The sequence below is a fragment of the Coturnix japonica genome, chromosome 4 (assembly GCF_001577835.2).
Source record: "Coturnix japonica isolate 7356 chromosome 4, Coturnix japonica 2.1, whole genome shotgun sequence".
Lineage (NCBI taxonomy): Eukaryota > Metazoa > Chordata > Aves > Galliformes > Phasianidae > Coturnix > Coturnix japonica.
Window position 1 is genome coordinate 7066567 of NC_029519.1, and position 8108 is coordinate 7074674.

The following is an 8108-nucleotide window of genomic DNA, read 5'->3' on the forward strand; positions in this document are numbered from 1 at the left end:
AATGGGAGTAGATAAATGTAGAATGGGACCGAAGGCCTATACCTGAGGAGTGCCATAAACAACTCTGTCAATACAGGGAAAAATATGGATAACTAAAATCATATTGTGAAAGGAATCAACATGCTATCAATGTTGCACACACAGCTGAGCAGTCTGGGAAGTTGCCAGTAGTTTAATTAGCTTTAAGGCATTCCATCAATTCTGATTGGTTGCATGTATCAAGTAAACAGGTTCAGTAAGAACTTTGGAAAAGAAAAACTTAAGATGATTAAGATAAGTGATGGGCTTGATCTAGCTGTCAGATAAAACCTTTGGAAATACCCTGTTCTCAGTATGCATTTCTAAGTTGGTTGCATTCTTTCTCTAAGGTGGCATTAAGTAACTCTTGTTGCAGAGCAAATCCCACAAATCACGATGGGAAAGTTGTGGTCCTTTTCTTTAAAAGAAAAAAGCAGTTCATCTTACAGTGATGTTTTGTTTTCCTAATAAGGACACAGAAAACGTCATTGCATATCAACCACAGAGGTGTCCCATACAGGCTAGTCCTTGCATGTGGCTTTGTGAGACCAAAATGAGCACATTCACCAGAACTGAAACCCAACCTTTGATCAAAGGCTCAATAATACTAAAATGCACTAGTTCCTATAATGTATGCTGATATATTGTGTGTTTGGCTTTGCTTCTCCTTTTTACATTAGAATCTTATTATTTTTGCTGTTAGATGATAGGAAAGATTAGGTAAACTAGTCTTACCTTCACTTTCATTTAGACTAATTTGACTTGTTCATTTATAATATGTGATTTTTTATGTGCAAATAGGTATATAGGTTAATTATTAAAATATTAACTCCTCAAGGAGATGCTCCTAATTATTCATTTTTAATAATCCTCAGTGGAACAGGTACCATTTCAAAAATGCACGTTAATCATAAGTAACCTATAATTAAAGTGGAAGTAAATATACTTGCATTAATGAGACAGTGACATTAAAGGACATTTGTGCTGAAAGGAATATAGCATTTTGAAATATTGTTTCTCAAAAAGGAAACAAAACTCCTAAAATATTTTTGTTTTTAATAAATTAAAAAAAAGAAAAAAAAAGAAAAAAAAGATTGTATTTGATGCTGTGAATCTTCTACCACTTTATTTAGTTTTAGGACGAGTTGTTCCATGCAGTCTAGCTACCGTAAAAACAAATTGCATGCTTCTTGTAAAGGAAAGTGTTTCATTAAATATAAAGCGGAAGCTTCTTAATATACTGTTTGAGATGTAACTAACTGTAGAATCATGGAACTTCCCAAGCTGGAAGGGACTCACAAAGATTATCAAGTCCAACTCTTGGCGCCACACAGGACCACTCAAAATCCAAACCCTCTGCCTGAGAGCTTCTTCCAGAGCTTCTTCTTGACCTCCAGCAGGCTTGCTGCTGTGCCATTGTCCTGTCCTGAAGAGCCTATTCCAGTGTCCAACCATCCTTTTGGTGAAGAACCTTTTCCTAGTGTTAAGGTTGGGATTAAATCATTAGTATCACTAAACTATTATATTAAAAAATCTGTTGTTTAGAAATGGACTGCTAAATGCCTCTCCAAATACTGACATTGGAGTATTTGCTAAGCTACAGTGAGTTTCAATGGACTTTTATTGGTGTGAATTGAGAGTAAAATGGTAATGAATTAGATTTGAAATAGATGCTTAATTGTATTCAATTAATAAACTAAATTTGTTATAGTACCTATTGATGGAAATAAATATCTATTAAAACATATCACAGTGAAGCATCAAATGAATTTTCAGTGAGAGTACGTTTCTTTCTCTAATTTAAATAGAAAACTGAGAATGTGAAATTAGATTGGGAAATAAACTGTTACAAGTGGTATAAATGAAACAAAGTTATTTTGAATAGTATCTTCTGTTAATTGAAAATGGGATATATCATTACAGTTGTGAAAGGTAGACCATCATGTAGTATAATTGAGAATGAATATACTAAAATAAAGGGTAAATACTGTTATGTACTTGTAATCATTAATATTATATGAGATGTCTGTCAATAACATTTGAATGCCTTTCTGCTCATCACTCTCACAGTGATAGGTTCAGAGAATAGGGAAGAAGTTATAGATCATTTGGTCACAGGATTTTCAATCCAATTAAGTTTTATGACTCAGAATCCCAAAGTTGTGCATTTTATAGAGTGTGTGTGCATGTTGTGCCATACATTTTTGCCAGCATTATTTTCCCATTATTTGTGTCATATTTTATGAGTGGATGCACCTGGTAGATAATTATCATGTAGCTCATCCAGATTTTCCTATGTATCTTACCTTGACACTGCAGGAATCCTTTTATGTCTCCATATTGCACACATTCTGTGTTTCATTAATATCAGTGGGGCTTAAATGTGAGTTTGGAAGGTAAACAGACCAGAGGAAAACACACTTGAAGCTAGTATTTATTACCAAGTAATAAAGTAAGTCAGCCTGCTTATGTGATGGGATTCCACAGTTTCACAAACTTGTTCTTAAAGGGCAACATCTTCGCTGTATAGGAAATAATAAACATATAGAGCATTTCTTTTGTAGTACCTGATACTGAAGTTTGTTTAGCATTATTAGTAAGTTGTAGTACTTAGTGATAAGCACATGGCTCATTCATCTGCCTTTTTTTATAGCAGTCCTTCTGCAAAGCTGTCCAAGTTAATTCTGGTATAGACCTGTGTGAAAACAGAAGCATTTAATTAAGAATACATTAAAAGAAAGCTATAGTGGAGAAAATATTCCAGCAATGAATCTTCACAATTAATAGTCCAAATTAATGAAGGTTTCAATTCAGAAATGAAATAAGAGCCCTTAGAATACTTGCTCGCTGACACCTAGCTTTCAGTCCTAAGGGGGAAAAAAAAAGCGAAAGGTTTAACTTATGCTCTTTTGATGCCATTTGGCATAATTTGTAAAGTTCTTACATCACATTCTTACATATAGCATCAGACCTGTGTGCTGAGAGCTGTGGGAGGAAGTAGCAAGTAAAAGGAACGATGAATACATTAGTTCTGGTTCTAGTTACGTGCCCTGTACATCTGCAGATTCTGTTAGGTTTGGAAATTGGAGAAAGTGCTTGGATGGCAACATTTTTTCAGATGATTTTTATTTCAAGGTTTAATATGTGCAGCCTGTTTCAATACACCTGAATGCTGTAGACTGAAATGAATCTTTCATGAAAATGCATTTATTTTGCATTATCCCTGAATAAGCTTTACCATGTGAACACGTTTCAGGTTCTTTTTAAGGCAGGAAAACAACTGCAGAGCAGTATTTTTAAAGGAATGCCACATTTGGCTTACATTACTGGAGAATAATGATAATCTTGATGACAACGTAACGTTTTAATCATTATTATTATTATTATTATTATTTATTATTATTATTCATTAGAAAGCTTATGAATAACAAGTTTAAATGTAATTTATGTTTAAATCTTGGCCAGAAATTGTAATAACCTATATGCATTTTATGTTACCATATAAAATACATACATGATATACGGAGCTTGCAAGTATGTAATCTGTTTGGTCATAAAAAATTTTGTTTTTTCTTATCCAATTTACCTTCAGATGGCAATGGTAAGGTTTAATACTTATGTTTATTAGAAGTGGTACACAGCTGGAGAGTCTTACAGCTAAAGCCATATGCTAAGTTTTATTGGGTCGTTCTTTAAACAATTCTTACTAATCCAAGAGAAGGTTATTAATTATTTATTTGCTGGACTATTTCTACTGGTTCCGATGGCTTTCAGGTATGTAGAACTGTATTAGAACATCAGACCACATTAGCAATGTCTAGATTAGGGTACATCTCAGTAAAAATCTGCTGAGATAGTGTCTCTGCTAAATTTAGTATCTTGTTTGTACCATTTTTTAATTTTTTAAAATTAATTTTCTCTTAATTATCAGCCAGGGTCACAACTTCTAAAGGTCGTTGTTCTTTGAAAGGAAACTGAAGCCAATAATGCGTTTTCCTTACTGTTTCTTTTATGGTATATGCAAGTATATATATACTTTTTTTTCCTCTGGGTTCACTTCTAGCTCCTGGGTAAATAAGTAACTTCACAGTACTTCTGTCACTTTTAGTATGTGAGCTTCAGGCATTGCCATGCTCCTGGAAGGGATTAATCTGGCAAGCTTCCCTGACAGACAACGTGACTGTCATAGCAGAATGGGGACACAAGTTCCCCACCCTCATCTTCTGAAGCCCCTTAGCCTTTCTCAAAGGAGAATAGTAGTAGTACAGCAAAAATATTAATGGTGTAGTTTTCTCAGTCTAATATAACCTTTTCCTCAGGAGGGATAATTACTGCAAGCTCAGTTAGAGCATCATGCCATGTAATATACCCACAGAAATGTATCCACAAGTCTCTGTGGCTGGAGAGGGAAATGCTTATCTGCTGGGGGAGTCCGATTTAGCTGTGATATCAGGCAAAGCTAAATGGAGTTACCAAAGAGCAAGTTGTTACTATAGTTCGTTTGTTAGTATTGTTCTAAATGCAAATTTATTTGATATTTGTCCTTATTTAGAAATACCTGATATGTCCCTAGTGTGTGTATTTATGGTGGATGTATATTTGTGTTTGTAAAACACAGATATACAAATATGATGGTGTGATGGATATATATTTGTAAGTAAGTGTACACTGAAAAAAAAAAAAAAAAAAGAAAGAAAAAGATTTAGTGAGTATTAGAGATATTTAATAAGATTTTTACTCGCCGTTTAGCACAATCTCTACTGAGAAAATGTATTTTGAGATATTTTCATTATTTCATATACACAGGGAAAGACCAGTCAACTAATGTAAGAAGACTAACAACTTTTAAATGCAACAACATATAGCATTAGGAGTGTTCCTTGAATGAAGTTTAAGATGAAGCTCAAGACTCCACCTATCTTTCCGCTTACATCACAACACATGCCTCTTAATGTACTTTTGCCTGCAAATCTAAGTTAAATTTAGATGCTTCCAAAGCTAAAAATGAACTCAAAACCAAAATGACTATTGATTTAAATATCAAAACACAATCTTGCTTACCAGTTTGTAGGATATGAAGTGTTTGCATTGAACTATGGTAACCATATTGCTGTCAGGCGAAATGGTAATCACTGGTTCATTATTAATGTCAGTTTTAATCTACCCTGATTTTGCAGAAACCTAAAAATGTGGATTACAATACTTGATACCATGTATCAAGGTCAAGGACATTTTTATTCTTTTGTAATTTATTTTTTTTCAGAACATGACCTAAAAAGGTATGCAAGAGCAAGGGACCGAAATACAGGTATTCTTTGTTGGGACTGAAGCAAAAAGAACCTGCTGGTGACTTACCTTTTTTGAGAAGGGTTGGGCGCTGATGGTTTTTGCGAGAGGGAGTTGGTATTCATCAGAGACAGGCTTTTGTCTCAGAAATAGACTGTTACTTCCTTTATTTCTTAACATCTCTAAATTTTCAAATTTTTTCATTGATTAGATGTTCATCTATACATATTATACCAGTCCCAGAGGCTGATCCATCAGGCTGCCCATACTCTAGAACAGCATTAGTTCTTTAGAATCCTAGTAATCTTACTTAGGATGCAGGGCATGAGAATTAAACCTGAGATGTAGAAACATATCTGTTGTGGATAGTAAGTGTCCTCTTTGACCAGTGCAGCCTGAATTGAAATGAGTTACAAAGAATTAGAGATGCTCCATGGAGCATGTAGTAGATTGGGATGATTTGAGGCTAAATAGATTTGTAGTAGGGGAAGAGCTGGGAAGGAAAAGGGTTTTAAGGATTAGGAATGAAAATCCTAGATTCCATGAAAAGTTACACTGGATTTTGTTTTATGAAAACTGTTAATGTAGCTGAGAATTATTACTTCCACTTGGAATAGTGAAGGCTTGAGGTATTTGAGAATTCTACATTTTTGCCTCTTCCAGTGGTCATTAATTAGAGGATTCCTTACTATTTCTCAGACAAATTTAAGTCTAGCATCACATGGAAATATGAAGTAGTATTCATAAAGAAACTGTATTTGATATAGGATTAATTGCAACTTCATTGCCTGGTCATAATATGAATATTAAATGTTTCTAAAGAATATGAACAAAACATCTGAAATGATATTTTTGTGCAAGCCCCTTGATGAGATAACTAAACAGTTTAATATTATAATGTTTGCATCAGATTCAGGTAAACTTTAATATGGAGTTAGAGATATCAAATGGTATCTTAGAATAGAGTGTTTATATATACCTGATAGTAAGTGACCTTTATTAATGCAGTATGATTTCTCTGTGTTTAGTGTCATTGGAACTCAAGCTGTGGCTTTTCAATGGGTTGTGCTGAAATTTTACGTTCTCTAATTAGGACAGGTTGATCTTAAGATATTTGCAGCTGTCTGTGAAGCTCTAGTATTTGTTTTGTATCTAAGGATATTATTCCAAATTCCTAAAAAAAAAATAAAAAAATAAAAAAAAGCCATATGAAATCAAAATTACTAATACTAAAATAACTATAAGATGCTTTGAGCATTAAATCCCTTATTAAGATTTATTTTTTGTCAGTAATTAGCTGTTGTTCAATTTTATCCTTAAAATATTAAGAGATTGACCCAACTGTTAAATGGCTCTTGCTGAAAGTATGCATTTTCTTTTACAGTGGTGCTGAAACACACAATCTTGTTTATCTGATTCTCTTCTTATCTTGACATCATCAATCCAGTATTTGAATGTTTTCCAAGCATATATTATGTATTCCTGAGAGTCAGAAGCTTTATGACAGGAGGATGATTAAGAGATGAAAGCTAACATTTTAAATTGATTTAGTATTTGAATTGGTTACAAAAATATGTGTATTTTTCAATGCAAAATGTCATTTTCTGAATTCTACCATTTTTCTACCGTATTTTTGCAAGTCTTAACATATTGTTTTGTACATACTTTTTAAAGGTATTTTTTAAAAACTGAAGCTATTTCAAGAGTTCTTAAATTTAATATGCATATGAAATATATGCATAATGGCCATGCATTCCAGTATTTAATTTTATATTCAACTTATCTTAAAAGTTACCACAATACTATGTAGGTTACTTTGGAATTAGTATCTCGTCCTTGAGATTAGCTCGGCAGAGAAGGACCTGGGGGTCCTGGTGGATGAGAAACTTAACATGTGCCAGCAGTGTGCTCTTGCAGCTCGGAAAGCAAATGGTATCCTGGGCTCTATCAGGAGAGGGGTGGCTAGTAGGGAAAGGGAGGTGATTCTCCCTCTCTACTTTGCTCTTGTCAGTTTGTTATTTTTCTCTAACCAGGGTTTTCTAAGTGATGTTTCTGCAGATCTACAAAACAAAAATGTACTCCATTTATCTCAGGCAAATTGCAAAAATATCCTGCTACTTATATAAATCTCACAAAACCAGAATAAGTTCATGAAGGGCAGCTGCTGTACAGAATGTTTTGGAAGATATTTTGAAAGATGCTTGAGAGATACTCCCTTCTTCCTGCTCTGAATGGATGGCTGTAATGAAATCACCTGACCTTTAATTCAGAATGTTCCTTTTTTTTGCTGCTATGAAATAACTGGATACTTAAGAAAAATAAATTTAAACTAAGGCATAGAATTTAGTAATGAATTTTTTTTGCAGTCATTTTATTTATCTGAAATACAGCTGAAAATGCTAAATGTACTTTTCCTCAGTTTTCTAAGGAAATACAAATGCATCACTGTTTCTCATAATCAGTGAATTCCCACTTTCATATTGTCCTACTCAAAACCCTAAATGGAGCCAAAGGTGGTTTTTAATCTTGCATTTGAGCATATAATCTATGATCATTAAGTTTACATCTTAGCCAAATTTTGCCCCCCCGTTCTCTAAGGCATGTTATCTCTTATAAGTGCATAATATGTCTGCCTGAATGCAGGTACTCTAGAAGAGCTGTAATTGTCTTCTCATTCCCAGCTGGCTAAACGCAGCACTGCATAATAAAATCACTGCTGCACAAGTGCAGCTTTACTGACCAAAGACATCATTCTTGAAAGCTGTGTTCACTTCAATAGGGAGTTTCTGCTCAAGAGCAAAAAT